General features: G+C 34.6%; 1 pseudogene; it reads right to left on the bottom strand.

Moving 5' to 3' along the window:
* Window positions 1-201: 201 nt before the first annotated feature.
* The window catches only part of LOC135220663 (glutamate receptor 1-like), a 338,668-nt pseudogene continuing 321,451 nt past the window's right edge, over window positions 202-17,418 (bottom strand).

Genomic DNA, 17,418 nt, shown 5'->3' with positions numbered 1-17,418 from the left:
TAAAACATGAATGCTATCACACTCCTACTCTGTTAATATTGATGTTATATATTTCATTAGTTTCACACTGACCTGGGATATTGATATCAGGTGTACTAAAAAGACAAAGAGAAAAGTCGACAGAATTTGAGATATGCGTTCAGTGAAATTTATTTCTGTATTTGTTCATTCATGGAAATGTGAAGGCGAAGGAAACTGCAGTTTTGAATACTATACTTTATTTTATGAACCATTACTTCATTTTTTTTCAGTTACATAAATTATATACAATACACGAAGGAGACGTTGGCTTATGGAGCTATGTACAACATTTTTATTTCACACGTAGGATGCAAACCTTATGAACTACTACCACTCCTGTAGAATAACATTAGTAGAAAAAACTATGAATAAATGTAATGTCCCTATTTTACAGTACAACTTTACTGTTATATATGTCCATTATCCAACGAGACATGATGTCAGCTGAAGGAGGACAATTGCTCTAATATGATCAAATCATAATGATAATGATAATCTGCTTTAGTCTACCTCAACAGTCAGTAGCTTATTCCTCCTGAAACTGATTAACAAGCAGCGATAAAAATATGTATGATTATGAAGTATGAGCATTTGATTTACATGAATAAGTGTGTCTGTGTTGGATTGTGTATGTGACACCTGAAGACCTCCAAAACAATGCAGAAATTTTATGTGCATGTGCTATATTTGTATGATTTATTATGAGCATGAACTGGGTATGAACTAGTAAGCACTCACTGCCACAACCACACTAGAAATGCTGAATCAGTGTTGAACCCCAGTTGCAGAGAAATGCCACAACCACATCCATTTCATACTTTCAAAATAGCTTCCCAGTGGTGAGTAGACTCCCTTCACCCACAGGGCAGCATTTCCAATTGTCAAACGTCTTCGTCTGAACAGCACTTGTGTGGCCTCATTTTCTTCCTTCTTGTGATTTTTGTTTGGTACATCATTTCCCCAAACAGCTGTCTTTCTCTATTCTCCACCAGACTTAACCCATTTACGACAAAGAATTGTGGTTCATCTTTTCGCACATCCCACCTGTTTTTCGCTTATTTGTTTCATCTCCACTTCTCTTATATTTTTAGTCTTTATTCAAAATGGACTTAACAAGACACTCGTCTCAAAGGATTCCACTTTTTTCCTTTAATATTCAGCTTCCATAAATCACTTTCATATTTCCAAGTATACTTATATACATAATCAAATTCTTCTTGAAATATGAACACAGACATTTGCGAGTTCTGTTTGTTCTTGAAGACGCTTGCGTTTGTATATAAAATTGCATTTTACATATCAATATGACTGTAAATAAAATTAAGCAAAGCCATTATTTCAAATATATGCATAAAGTTACAAGTGTTTCTGTTGCAAGATCTCTTCAATTCTTTACAAAGTATCTTACGTTTTTTTCTTATTTATAATATTACACTGTATTTTTGTCGATTTTAATTTTATTTAGAAACTGAGTAAGAACTCGCTCAATCTTGTGACACTCACCCCTTGTGTCGCTGGGATGAATCTTTGTGATTGTCTAATCATAAAAAAAAACTGCAAAAAGCACAATGTGACTTTCATATTAATTCTATATACAGAAGGTAGCATTTTTTTTGTCTATCATTTTCATATCAGCAGGTAAAACAATATGCTAATGCATTTGAAAATGGACATAATAGCACCAACGAGAGTGCGGCCCCATGCCAAAGCACTGGCAACCTAATTCAACTGAAGTTGACTATCTAACAAATATCAAACACTAGTATCGTGATATTTCTATATTTTTTTTCTTTTTTTGATTGTGTTTGAATAGAAACATGACAGTGCTGGGCGGTACTGGAAGCATATTACACGCTGGATTGACTCAGTGAGCACCGACGCAATATTTTTTTCTTCGACAAAAGGCAGAGAGAGAGAGAGAGAGAGAGAGAGAGAGAGAGAGAGAGAGAGAGAGAGACCAATGGCACCAAAGATTTGGACATTTTCACATTGCGTTGGCTGAGATCATTTGTCTAGTCGACGAAATTCCAAAGTCCAAATAGATTCTTCCTTTAAGCTTACGAAGAGGAATACATCTTCACGAGAATTTGGGTGTTCATTTAGCACACAGCCAGAACACCAGAGGGAGACTTGAGAGACTATAAATAAGGTTCATGAGAATACAATTATCTCAGTTACCTACCACTCGACTGATAGTGCGAGGAGGAAGTCATTTGAACAGGAGGGAGGGAGGAGAGAATGCAAGAAGAGCCCAAAAGACTTTCGAGAAGGAAGAACAAAGCGGTCTTGAGGGTCTGTCGGCGCGACGTCAAAGGAACTCAACCGCCCGAAATGACGATGCAGTACCTCTCGGCCAATATAAAATGGACTCTAAACTAAGCGGGGAGAGAGGAAATGAACTCTATACCGAGTGACCTACTATGAGAGAGAGAGAGAGAGAGAGAGAGGAGCGGGGGTGGTGTTATGACTAAAGCTGGGTGGAAGAGGCAAATGAGGAATCAGCCTGGCGTCAGACTTGCGTGTGGGTGTTGCTGTGCATGATATCGCCGTCCAAAATTTGGCTTCCTGTGGCGTAGAACTGGAAATATAAATAGCGTATCGTCAGTCACAAATATATGGCAATATTGATTAATCAGCTATTTTCATCGGCATGAATAATTTCAGTAAAAATAATCACGTACTTTTTTTTTTATATATATATGTACCAGAGCATGAGATTACTAATATCATAAAATAAATTCGAATATGCTAAAGTACGTTCATCTTGGTTAAATATTTACTTACAAAGGAAGTATGATTTTGCACATTTGCTTAGAGAGAGAGAGAGAGAGAGAGAGAGAGAGAGAGAGAGAGGTTCACTTACAAAGGAAGCAAAGGAAGTGCGATTTTGCACTTTTGATTAGATATAGAGAGAGAGAGGGATTCACTTCCAAAGGAAATATGTTCCTGCGCATCTGGTTAGAGAGAGAGAGAGAGAGAGAGAGAGAGAGAGAGAGAGAGAGAGAGAGAGTAGGCGGGTTCCACTTACAAACTTTCAAAAGAAATTTGGTTCTGTACAATTAATGAGAGAGAGAGAGAGAGAGAGAGAGAGAGAGAAAGGAGGGGGAGGGGGGCTTCACTTACAAACTTTCAAAGGAAATTTGGTTCTGCACAATCAAAGAGAGAGAGAGAGAGAGAGAGAGAGAGAGAGAGAGAGAACGTTTGTAATAAGATTCATAGAAGAAGAAGAAGAGAAAGAAGGAGAAAGAAAGAAAGAGAGGGGGAGGGAGAGAGAGAGGGAGAGGATCGAATGTTTTACCTGGCTCGTGAGTCTCCCATTGCTGTCCAAGTCTTGGCCACCCGTAATGGACATCCGGGCCTTTGCTTTCATAGAAGCTGAAAGGCTCAGCTGAGAGCAAAAAATGAGGTTTACTCTTAGGAGTAAATTTTTTGTAAAATAAATATGGTCAATATTCTAAGAAACACTGAATTGTATACTAATGCCTTATGAGCAATAAAATTACAGGAAGAAGAAATTATAACAAAATGCCAGCATTTATTATTGAATATTCAAAATTGAGTATTTAGATAAAAATATCATAGATATATGTTTAAAAAACAAATATATGCATCAACGCAAAAAAGTATGCATAGACGTATGGATGTGTATGGAAGGGGGCTTCAATGTTGGAAATTTAAGTCTCCAAAGTAAAATATTCTTAAAGTATGTTTGAGAAAGAGAAAACAGTAAGGTAAAGAGTGCGAAAGATTATGTTATAGCACAAAACAGATAGACCAGCTGGTTCATACATATAAATATCAGAAAGGGAGTAGGTGAAGTTGTTTGATCGTTTTTTTTCTTATTAAAACCAAAGTTAAGACAGGTCTACGTTGGAAATGGCTAAAAATCTGGCTGCAAATGTAATTAGCAGAAGTTATCCTGATAAGCGGGAAGTAAAAAGATCAAGAAGAAGTAAAGAAATGAACTGTCTGTTAGTATCAAACAGTCTGTCAGTATTAAACACATGTTGCTGGAAGGTGTATGTGAGTGGCATGGTAAATTTCATTATAAGCCAGTGAACAGAAAGTAGCATATGTGTATATACTAGGGTCGGACGGCAATTAAAAATAAAAAAAAGTAGTGTAACGAGACAAGAAAAATGGTGTAGTGAGTGAAAAATCAGATCATTTGAAGTATAGCTGTGTTACAGAAGAGATTATCATATACAGGCATACAGGAGATCGAGTAAGGTAGCCGAGAGGAATATGAGAAATTAAAATTTTATGAACGATGATTTTTAAACTAATAGCAAACACTGTTCTACAAGGAAGTAAATATCATGGGGGAAAGTAATCATGATGGATCTTAAACTTTAAAATAAAGGATACAGAGGAGAGTTAACGGAATCGCTATCTTTAATATTTGGTGAATATGCGGGCAAATAGAAAGGCAGAAAGATTGATGCGAGAATAGAAAGGGTTATTATTGCACGTCTGAGAGATCTTGGGGAATTTGCTATTTAGGACATAAGAAGGGATCTGAGTGAGTTGTAGAAAAGAAAGATATTGTGAGTTGGTGTGATTTTGTGGCTAATGAGCGTTTGTTTGGTATGTCTAGAAGAAGTAAATATAATGGCGCGAAAGTGAAGAAAATATTGATGCACAATGTTACTCTGTACCAGGCAGGGTGCTCCATGGGGTTACGACTACGGAAAGAACACATGATAGACTGGCCAACTGGGAAGAATGTGCCGAATTATACAAGGAAGAAGATATGCGAATTAAGCAATTCTTATGAAAGAGTTATTTGTGATGTCTGAAAATAAAAAAGGCTTAAAATAGTTACTTAAAAGTTTTTAATGACCAAAACAAATCATACGTTAGATTAAATAGATAGGAGAATGACTGGTCCGATGAATAGGGTGCGATATGTCTCTTTGACTGATCGATTGCTTTACGATTGGGAATAGTGAAGGAAAACTGCAGAGACACTGAAAGTGATAACAAGTGTGTGTAAGAGAAGAAAGTTGACAGTAAAGATGGAAGATCGAGCACTGAATCTTAATATGGGTGGTAAGAAATGAGAATAGTAGGTGAACTACAAACTAAGCGGAGAAAGAAAGGAAACAGGGTTTGTGCAAAATGTAAAAAAAGAAACTCCAGTTATATTTGATAATCAAGATGGGACTCCATTAAGGTGGTAAATTGTAGATATTGAATGAAAGTGAAAAGAAAAAGGTAGAAATTGTAGAGTTCAATTACGTGCATAGTGAAGGATCGTTAAAAAACTGAAAAGATGAGAAATGTGATCATTTGGTCACGTGGAAGAATTGGGCGACGATTTGTTCGTTTATCTAAAATCAAAGGGTTAAAGGAAGGCGTCACCGAAGACCTAGAAAATTAGGAATCGATGGGATGGAAAAAGTATTGGATAGGAAATGATCTCAACATCAAGAGCCTTTTGCTAGGACTGTGGAATGTTTCTATACTGGGGTTCATCTACAGTTCAGTGGGTAAGATATATACGTGAAATGCCCACAGATGATTTTTTTTAATGTAAAAAAAAAAATTATTAAAACACCGCTAGGCTCCTCATGAAAAACAATCTTTCAGTCAAAAAAAAAAAATAAATAAAAAGCTATCCGTTACTTTTATGACCGTCTGGAATTTAATGTACCTTAACATCATCAGTATACTTCATATTAACGCTTATAATACATGCAGCATATTCTCATTAAATTAAAGAACAGAAAAGAATAAAAACGAAAATATTTTAATTTCTTATGAGAGTAGTTATCAACATATTAGTTTATATTTCAATTCTTGTGGATTTTTAAGTCATATCTGAAAAGTGGAAAACAGAGAGTTACAGATAAACCAACCACGAATGTCAACGAATGTTTCGTCCTCTGTCAAATGCTTAGTCACATCCAATTTGTGGGGAGTGGGTGCGTTTTTTTTTTTTTTTTTTTTTTTTTTTTTTGGGGGGGGGGTGGGGGGGGTGGCTGGGGGGTGGAGCCGGTGGGGGGAACTAGAACAAAATGCAGAGCTGGCCAAAGTTCCCATCAATTAAAAAGCAGTTGAAAAAGCTGGTAGAGGTTTGTTCGCCACACCTAAAATCCCAGACTGGGCAAATGTGAATTTTGGGAGACCCTTTTCTTTTATGTGGTAACAAAAAAATGGTCATACAGTATGCAGAATTCTACGGAATTTATCATCCGACTCTCATATGTAAGCCAAACCATTTGGATAATCCACTAAACTAAGCTGCTTGACAAATGCATATAATGAATATTTTACGAAGTGATGGCACCTAGGAAGGGAAATTTAATATATGTACGTATATACGAACACAGATTTCCTGAATATATATATATATATATATATATATATATATATATATATATATATATATATATATGTGTGTGTGTGTGTGTGTGTGTGTGTGTGTGTGTGTGTGTATATATATATATATATATATATATATATATATATATATATATATATATATATATATATATATATATATATATATATATATTATATATATATACACATATGTGTGTGAAATGAATAATGGGGCTAAGAATATCAGGTCTTGAAAACTCTGTCTCAGAAAACCTGGTAACCTGGTATCAGAAATTTCGGTTTCAAAGTCCACAAGCCTTTATCAAATAATATATAGAAATAGTATACATTCTTGTTAACATCGCTTTCAAATTTCATTTATTGTTAAGAGTACAAATACATTACGAAATTTTATACTAAAAGTTAAGAAATTTGGGTTTCAGAAAATCTGGTCTCGGAAAATTGGGTCTTTCAGTATTTAGCTAGTCGAAATCAAGCTGTTTGTAGAGCAGGTTTTGTTTTTCTCAATTTGATGTAGTTAACAGGGGATGTAGTTAACTCAGCAACTGATGTTTGTAAATTAAAAGTTTAACATCAGATTAAGAAAAACAGGTAATTATATTACACTAGTAGGTTTTGTCATTAGTACACAAGTTCTACGAGACAACATTCATCAAAACTTTTAATTTCAGTTACGGCACCTATAAGAATGTCTACAATGTACGGTTAAATCAGAAAGAGGGAAAAAATATCGATGAGGATAATTTCATTTGCCTTTCAAATGTCCCCTGCCGACAAAACGAGATTTCGCGCACGGTGTGAGATGCGTAAGATATGCAACGCTCGTGTGCGTACGAACATCCAGGATAATAAAATGTGATTGTTAAGAAAATCAACGCTTTCATAAACATACTACTCATCAGCCAAAGTAGAAGCTCGAAATTCTATACCAGAATGAAGTGTGAAATTTAAAGCTGCGAATCACTTAGGACATTAAAGATTTTAGCGATAGCTGCTTCAAGTAAACTGGATGAACATGCAAGAAGTGAAGTACGTAGTTTACCACCAGTTTCAAGGTCGATAACAGTTTGGTGAAATAAAGCTTTTGGCGCTACTCATTTACCTCTGACTCTTGCTGGATTTGAAGTGCTCCAAATCTTTCGTGTTTGAGTGACGGTAAATCTTTTTGACAAAGTGACAGTGGAACTGACGATGGCAAAAGAATATTAATATTTGCTTCAAAGGGACTGAATGATCTGCAAGATTCTTTCTACTCAGCAACTGATGGTAGCTACTTTTAAAGTTACTCGAAATAGATGGTATGAAGTTCTGATGATACATGCTAATATCCATGGGGAGGCCTTTCTTCTTGCATTTATTATTACCTGACAAAACATAAACTAAAAATTATAAAACTTTTATGAAACTAAAAAGTCTATTTCCGAATTTAAAATCCACTTGAAATGATGATCGATTTCGAGAGACTACGTTGTAGTAGCATTCAAAAGCTTGAGACCGATTTATCCAAGACCAAATTTTGTGATACCAAATTTCTGGCCATTATATATATATATATATATATATATATAATATAGAATATATATATATATATTATATATTATATATATGATATATTATGTATTATATATATATATATGATATTATATATATATATATATAATATATATAATATATTAAATAAACATATATATATATATATTTATATTATATATATATTATATTATAATTAATAATATATTATAATATAGTGGTATATAGTATATATATATATATATATATTTTATATTAATAAATATAATATAATATATAATCATATATATACATATATAATATATATATAATATTATATATATCTATATATATATCTTATTATATAATATATATATTATACATCTATATATCTATATCTCTACTCTTCTCTCTCATATAATATAGTATATATATATATAATCTTCGATTATTATCATCTCTACATCTCTCTCTATTATCTCTCTCTCTATATCCTATTACACCTCTATCTCTCTCTGTATCTATACCTACCTATTTCTTTTTATTTGTTGTATCTATTGTAGCCTCGATTATCTATCTCTTATCATTCTACATATCTCTACATCTTATATCTCTCTCTCCTATATGTGTGTGTGTGTGTGTGTGTGTATACATATATATGTATATATTACATAAATACATGAATATGTATAATAAAAGGAGCCGATAGAGATGCCAAAAGGTAGAAGTTAATGATATATTTCAAAGAAAAACTGTCCTCTACAGGCAAGTATATGAATGAGGTACGAATTATAGAAAAGCTATATTTTAACCAATAGCTCCTGTGGTCAGCAGTTACGTCACTCCACTTGATAGCTTCTTAATCTTCTTTATTGCTGGCTGGAGGAAGATTTTATCTATAATATCTGAGTCCCAAGCTCCTTTTGAGAGGTTCATCATATTCCTTTGTTTAATCAGTGCTAATTCGACCATCTGGCTTTTGGACCGACAATTGCTACTATATATTATACATGGCAAATTCCTCTTCATTCTGTAATTATGGTTTTTTATATGGTTAAAAATAGCTGAGCTCTTTTGGGCATATCTGACTGTTTGCGTTGTATTAGTCTCCGGGTAAATGATTTAATCGTAACTCTGACAAAGGATTGTTTAATGTCAAGACAAGGCATTTCATATACTCTTATGTCTTTGAGGACTGGGTTTTGGTGGATGTTAATCAGAGATTTGGCTAAGGTATTTGGGTAAGTAAAAGCAAGAGGGTTTTGAGTAACAATGGTAGAAGTTTATGTTAGCTTATGGATCGCTTTCTCAATTATATGGTAAGGGTACTTTAAAGATGGCCACTGTTTACGAATAGTTTAATTTCCTTTTCCATGAAATCTGGGCAGTAAATCCATAAAGGTTAAGAATAACTGAATGTATGAAAGTGAAAATTTTGGTTTTCTGTATGTTAAATTGCTATCGTGCCTCTAATTAATAAAACATAAAGAAAAGGAATTTTGTTGCCGGTTTCCTACTCAACTTTGAATTTGATGATGGGCACTGATGCACTTCAATTTGAAAATAGTTCGTTGAAATTACCCGACTTATCCCAAAATATTAGGATATTATCGACATATCTCATCCGAAGCATGTCTTAAGGTTTTTCTGCATTTAATATTACAGTTTCAAGATATTCTATGAACAGGTTGGCTAAAACAGAACGTTAAGAGCCGCCCATGCTGCACCCGAATTTTTTTTTTCTTATAGAATAATTCCCCGAATAAGGAAACGTTGTTTCATACTCCTAATTCAACTAAATTTATCATTTTATCTAGGGCTACTGGGGAATGATCTGAACAGAAGGCTAACTTTTCTCTCAAAAAACTGTAGAACATCATATGGTGGTACTTTTGTGGAATCTATATTTAAGCTTAATTAAAAGTTTTTTTTGTGAAGTTGGTGGTATATGTGCTTCTTTGAATTTGTGACAAAAATCTTAAGAATGTTTAATGCGAATAGGAGAACATGTAACCAAGAATGAACAGGATTAACACGTTGACACAGACACTTGGAAACTATAACCCTATTGCTTTTACCTACCCAAACACCTTATCCAAATCCTTAATTAAAGTTCACCAAAAGCCAGTCCTCAAAAACACAGAAGCATATGAAATTGCTTGCATTGACTGTGAACACTCTTCAATGGTTTAATGAGAAGTCACTCCCCCAAAGAATTAATACAACAAAATCGGTCAGTTAGATAAGGCGAACAGAGCTCCGCTGTTACAAAAAAACATTAATAACCATAACCACAGAATAAATTGGAAAATGTCACTCATATTTTTTAGCAGCAATTGTTGGTTCAAAAGCCTGATGGGAGAATCAGCACTGATTGAACAAAGAAATAAGATGAACCTCTCAAAGGGAGCTTGGGACTCCGATATTATGGATAAAATCTTCCTCCAACCAGTGATTAAGAAGATCAAAAAGCTATCAACTGGAGTGATGTAATGGTTGACCTCTAGAACTCTTGGTATAAATATCAGTTTCCTGTAAATCTAACTTCATTCATATATTTGCCTGTAGAGGGAGACAGTTGTCCTTTGAAACAGAGCATTAACTTTCTGCCTTTTGGCGTTTTAATGGAATATATATATATATATATATATATATATATATATATATATATATATATATATATATATATATATATCTATATATACAAGGGGGGACCCAAAAGTACCTGATTTGTGTCATAGAATTTATTCAGTTATTGTTACATGTTTACAGTCTTATCACCTTCAAAGTATTCCCCATTTGAAGCAATGCACTTATCCAGACGTGTTTTCCACTGTTGAAAGCAATTCTGGAACTCTTGTGAAGTTATGGCTTTTAATGACTCCGTCGTTTTCTTCTGAACCTCTTCAACGTCTGCAAAACGTTTTCCTTTGAGGGCTTTCTTCATTTGGGGGAACAAAAAGAAGTCACAGGGAGCAAGATCGGGTGAATAGGGAGGGTGGGTAAGTGGAGTCATGCCATTCTTGGTCAGAAACTGTCTCACACTCAAGGCGGTGTGCGCTGGTGCATTGTCGTGATGAAGCCACCACCCTCCACTTTGCCACAGGTCGGGGCGTTTCCGTCTCACGGAATCTCGCAACCGCCTTGAGTGTGAGACAGTTTCTGACCAAGAATGGCATGACCCCACTTACCCACCCTCCCTATTCACCCGATCTTGCTCCCTGTGACTTCTTTTTTGTTCCCCCGAATGAAGAAAGCCCTCAAAGGAAAACGTTTTGCAGACGTTGAAGAGGTTCAGAAGAAAACGACGGAGTCATTAAAAGCCATAACTTCACAAGAGTTCCAGAATTGCTTTCAACAGTGGAAAACACGTCTGGATAAGTGCATTGCTTCAAATGGAGAATACTTTGAAGGTGATAAGACTGTAAACATGTAACAATAACTGAATAAAATTCTATGACACAATTCAGGTTACTTTTGGGTCCCCCCTCGTATATATATATATATATATATATATATATATATATATATAGTTATATATATATATCTATATATATATATATTATATATATATATATATATGTAGTGTGTGTGTTTGGATGTGGGCATCTATAATCCTTCATCATCTATTATCATAAGATCGTATGAAAGTGAAAAAAACTATTTACGATAATTAATGCTCATTAGTATTATTCACATGAATCATATTTTTATGTGAGAAAGAATAAAAATTCTTGTTTGTGAATATTTGAGAATTTCTATAAGAAAGTTATATAATAATAATAATAATAATAATAATAATAATAATAATAAATAGTACCGGTTACAAAATGGGTAGTTTCAGTTAAATGAACAAAATGTCAAATGGCAGGAAACAAGGAGAGGAAAGTAAGGGAAGGAGTGCCAACAAGCAAGTGCTCTCAAAACCAGCAGGGTGAAAGATGGTCTCGATGCAAAGGCAAAGTCTAAGGTTTGAGGTCACTGGTTATATGGCCTCCCACAGGGATATGACCATTCACTGTAGCACCTAATTTCACCCTACTGCCGCAAGTAAATGCATAAACATTACGACTGATTCAACAAAACGCAATACAAATTTATTTTCTTGAAGGCAAAGGATTTGACCACTACAAAGTACCTACAGAAATATTTGCTTAGTCGTCTTTTTTATGTCAACAATTAATTACAGTTCCAGTTACCTTAGCTTTTGTAGCATCCACTTTTGATTTGTAGCAGAACTCGATGAGAGCCACCACCATTGAGATGACGAGCCCTCCAGTCATGATGTAGAAGATGCCCGCCACATTGCTCAGGGTCAGTGCATTTGTTTGTTTTTCCTGTTGAAAAGGTAAAATCGGTTGTATCATTATATGTGAATAAGAATAAGGTAAATCAACCTTCATATATTCTCTCTTTCTCTCTCTCTCTCTCTCTCTACTCTAAGCGTGTAGGTATCTAAGTAATTTCTTCCTATCTACCTAACAACCTGTCAGTATATAATGGCTGTCATTCACATTGTAATTTACAGTGATATCACAATGTTACGTACTTTACACAAATGCAATCCAATTGTCGCTTGTGTTACACACTCTTCTTGAACGATTTCAGGTGTAGAAAAATGTCTGTGATTCTCGTATATCACCACTTAGTTAAAAGTTATAAATTTTTTCATCAAATGTTGTTTGAGACGAATATATTGTCTCATTTATTAACAAAACGAAAAAAATTTTAAAAACCAAATTCTCCTGCTCCCTATCCCCTCCCAATCCACCCTTCACCTTCTACCCCGAAAATAAAGAGCTAATTCTTAGGCTGTTCGCATCCCCCAATCCTTGCCTCGAATCAGTGACAGGAGGGATAATAGATGGTATAATTCCCAATAGCCAATCACTGATGGGTAAATAAGCTCTTTAGTGTTCATTCCCTTGTATCACTTAACATGGGCTCACCGAGAATTCCATGACAAGAAATAAGTTAACCAAAAAGTAACTGGAACCCATATCATTAATCTATTCTACGCGAATCTGAAATATATTCTGGAATTGCAGCGATTTCAGCTTTGGTATATATCCTCTGGGTTCTTCATATTAAGCAAACCACTTAGCATAGTGAAGTGGAGGTTTGGGCAACATAATTTAGATATACATCGCGTGCCTGGAAATTGTGAAACCAATTAATGATATTAAGGAGAAAGAAGAGGATTTCGGTTACATGTAAACCACCAGCCATTCTAAGTATATATATTTGTAAATGTTTGTACGGGAGAAAGCAAAAATCTTAATGTTTCTGTTTTTCAAATCTCGAATTTATTAGAGAGAGAGAGAGAGAGAGAGAGAGAGAGAGAGAGAGAGAGAGAGAGAGAGAGAGAGAGCATATACTTGAATATATTTGTAAGAGAGAAAGCAAAAATCTTAATCTTTCTGTTATTCAAATCTTGAATTTATTAGAGACCTTACCTTACAGACCTTACAGACCTTACAGCCCGTTCGGGTTGCACCAGATCCCTCAGTGTGAGGCACCTCTTAATGTCTACCAGAGAATTGCTAATACATCTTCCGGTATGTTTTGCTTCTTCCAATCTTGGATAGTCTGGGATGCCGCTTAGATACTTGTCGAGCTTATTCTTAAACACATCTACATTCACTCCAGATAAGTTCCTCAGATGAGCTGGCAACGCACTGAATAGACTCTGCATTATCAATGCAGGTGCGTAGTGGTTTAATGTCCTGTGTGCTTTCCTTAGTTTTCCTGGTATATTTTTGGGCACTATTAATAAACCTCTGCTTGCTCTTTCTGATATTTTAAGCTCCATGATGTTTTCAATCATCCCTTCTATCTGTTTCCATGCCTGTATTATCATGTAGCGTTCTCTTTTGTCTAGACTATATAATTTTTAAAAACTGTAGTCTTTCCCAGTGGTCAAGGTCCTTAACTTCTTCTATTCTAGCTTTAAAGGGCCTTTGTACACTGTATTTGTGCAATATTCTTTTGGTATTGTGGGTACCATATCATATTGCAATATTCAAGTGGACTATGTACATTCGTTTTATAAAGCATAATCATGTGTTCTGCTTTTCTTGTTTTGAAGCGCCGTAACAAAACAACATTCCCATTATTGCTTTGGATTTTGCTGATAGTATTGCTATTTGATCAATATATAACATGTTCCTATTCAACATCACATCAAGGTCTTTAACTGCTTCCTTATATGTGATTGTCTCGTTGTTAGCATTCCTTCTTTATCTCAATAATTCATTGATTCATATTTATCATAGTTAAATACCATCCTGTTTACCTCTGCCCATTCATATATTTTGTTTAGGTCTCTTTGTAACGAGTTCCTGTCTTCCTCACAAGAAATTTCTCTACTTATTCTTGTGTCATCGGCAAAACTACTCACTACCGAGTCCTTAACATTAATGCCTATGTCTGCCATCATAATAACAAACAGCATTGCAGCCAACACCGTACCTTGTGGCACACCGGATATTACCTTTTTTCCATCCGATTTCTCATCGTTTGCAATCACTATCTGTTTTCTGTTTCACAAAAGTTCTTTTATCCATCTGCCTACTTTGTCCACAGTATTATGTTTTCTAATTTTCTTCGCTAATATATTATGGTCTACCTTGTCAAAAGCTTTTGCAAAGTCGAGGTAAACCACACCTGTATCTTTTTCGTTTATCATATTTTTGTATGTTCTCATGGTGGACTAAAAGTTGGGTTTGTGTACTTTTTCTGGGTACAAAACCATGTTGTCCTATTTTAAACAAATTATGTTTCACTACATGTTTCATTATATTTTTATTCAGTACCCTTTCATACACTTTCATAATATATGATGTTGGACTCACAGGCCTATAATTACTTGCCTCTAGTCTTGATCCACTTTTGAAAGTAGGGGTAATATATGGTAATTTATGTTCATCGTAAATCTTGACTGTATCTTTTTGAGTTACTCATTAGTAAGCCCGGAGCATTCATCACTATGATGGTTTGCGTGTTATCCCCATCATTTAATATGGGTAATAATAAGGAATTTACCATGCCTCTTTCCTGTTCTGATATTTTGTTCTTTTCTTCATTTCCAGAAATTTGGACATTAAAAAATCCAACTTTTCAAATACATTTGATCTTCCATCTTCGTATTTATTCATTTTGTGTACGTATCTGCGTTCATCTCCGTACCCGCACCATTCCCTGGCATCGTAGATACAGTGCTTGTTACTTGCACTGTACCTAGGTGCTGATGCCTGATATCTCGATGCTGACATTTCATAACGCAGTGATGGCTTCCTTTTTTCCTTCACCTCATGTTCTTTGTTCCTTTCTTTATTTGCTTCATTTTTACTTTGATTTTTATTATTTATTTGATTTTGATTTTTTTTCTTAATGACTTCAGGGTGCATATAACTAAATTTTTTTTTGAACTTACATCCTTTTCATTTCAATATTTTGCACAATTTAGGATGTAGATCGCTGCATTCATCCTCAGAGCCGTCTAGGTATGCACATTTCCCATAAATCTCATAATTATGACATATCTTGGGATGCTTGTAATGACATCTGTCACCTAATCTGCAATTTCCTCTTTTCAAAAGGTGCAGACTGCCTTTCTTTTCTTATTTTTTCTTGCTCTTTCCCATCGATATGAAGATCTGGGTACAGCCTCTTTGCGATTTTATTTTGTGTTGTCATATCGTAATTTATTTCATTGTATGTATGCTGCTGTATTGCCTCAAATGTAGTATCTATAAGTATTTGCATCCATACTCTTGTCCTGTTCTTTGTTTTCATTATATTTGCTATCACTTCAGTCTTATTTTCTTCTTTTCCGTTTTCCTCTTCTTCCTCTGCCTCATCTTCTTCATCCTTTACCATTTCCACATTAAGTCTTGATTTAATAGCATTATCTATCCATGTTAGACATGTTGAGCAAAATACTCTTGTGTCGTTATTTTTATTTTGCTGGACTTCTGCACATTGAGGAGGAGTAAGTACGTGGCATGCATAGCATTTCATGATCAGATTTTGTGTATTTACAATGCTATACTACACCTTACAGAGTTACATGCTTTAGCCATTCATTTCCCTGTTGCATTGATCAGTATATTCACTATATTCACCTTATTCATTTTCTTTGTTGGAATGTGTTGATAGATGTCAATTTTCCTGACATCTATCACTTGAATTTTCTTTATATTTCTTTTATTATATTTATTGCATTTTCTGCAGATTCCTCCAGTTTGAAGGATCCTTCCAATATGTCAATGAATATTTTTGCTTCTTTTTGGCTAGGGTTGTTATTGATCTCATAGGTAAGAAACCCCAGTTCCTTGCTTGCTAAACCAAGGAACTGGCTATCTGCAAGGCAAGCAAGTTTCTACCATATCTTACCACTGCTGCAGCTAGACACTGCCATTATGGTCGAATATTTAATAATTAACTCGAAAAAACAACTTAGTCGACGGTTTATCGTGTTATTCTGACAGTAATCTAATCATTGACAGTTCGCGAACATTTCTAGCTATAGTTTGTTTTCTAGTTGTATGTTATACGCATAATATTGGATTGATTATTCAGACCATGAACGAATATTTCTCACAAAGCGAAATGACACTGAGAGAGAGAGAGAGAGAGAGAGAGAGAGAGAGAGAGAGAGAGCACATATTTGTATAGGTTTGTACGGGAGAAAGTAAAAAACTTAAACTTTCTGTTATTCAAATATCGAATTTATTAGAGAGAGAGAGAGAGAGAGAGAGAGAGAGAGAGAGAGAGAGAGAGAGAGAGAGAGAGAGAGCATATGTTTGTATATGTTTGTTCGGGAGAAAGTAAAAATCTTAAACTTTCTTTTATCCAATCTCGAATTTATGAGAGAGAGAGAGAGAGAGAGAGAGAGAGAGAGAGCGCATATATTTGTATATGTTTTACGGGAGAAAGTAAAAATTCCCCCTTTAAATTTCTAAATTTCTTTTATTTCACACTCGAATTTATTTAAGAGAGAGAGGAGAGAGAGAATATGTTTGTATATGTTTGTACGGGAGAAAGTAAAAATCTTAAACTTTCTTTTATTCAAATCTCGAATTTATTAGAGAGAGAGAGAGAGAGAGAGCGCATATGTTTGTATATGTTTGTATGACAGAAAGCAAAAATCTTAATCTTTCTGTTTTTCAAATCTCTAATTTATTAGAGAGAGAGAGAGAGAGAGAGAGAGAGAGAGAGAGAGAGAGAGAGAGAGCATATATTTGCATATGTTTGTACCGAAGAAAGGAAAAATCTTAATCTCTCTGTTATTCAAATCTTGAATTTATTAGAGAGAGAGAGAGAGAGAGAGAGAGAGAGAGAGAGAGAGAGAGAGAGAGAGAGAGAGAGAGAGAGAATATGTTTGTATATGTTTGTTCGGGAGAAAGTAAAAATCTTAAACTTTCTTTTATTCAAATCTTGAATTTATTAGAGAGAGAGAGAGAGAGAGAGAGAGAGAGAGAGAGAGAGAGAGAGAGAGAGAGAGCATTATATTTGTATATGTTTGTATGGTAGGAA

The sequence above is a fragment of the Macrobrachium nipponense genome, chromosome 2 (genome assembly GCF_015104395.2).
Source record: "Macrobrachium nipponense isolate FS-2020 chromosome 2, ASM1510439v2, whole genome shotgun sequence".
Lineage (NCBI taxonomy): Eukaryota > Metazoa > Arthropoda > Malacostraca > Decapoda > Palaemonidae > Macrobrachium > Macrobrachium nipponense.
This window is presented reverse-complemented; position numbering and strand designations above follow the sequence as displayed.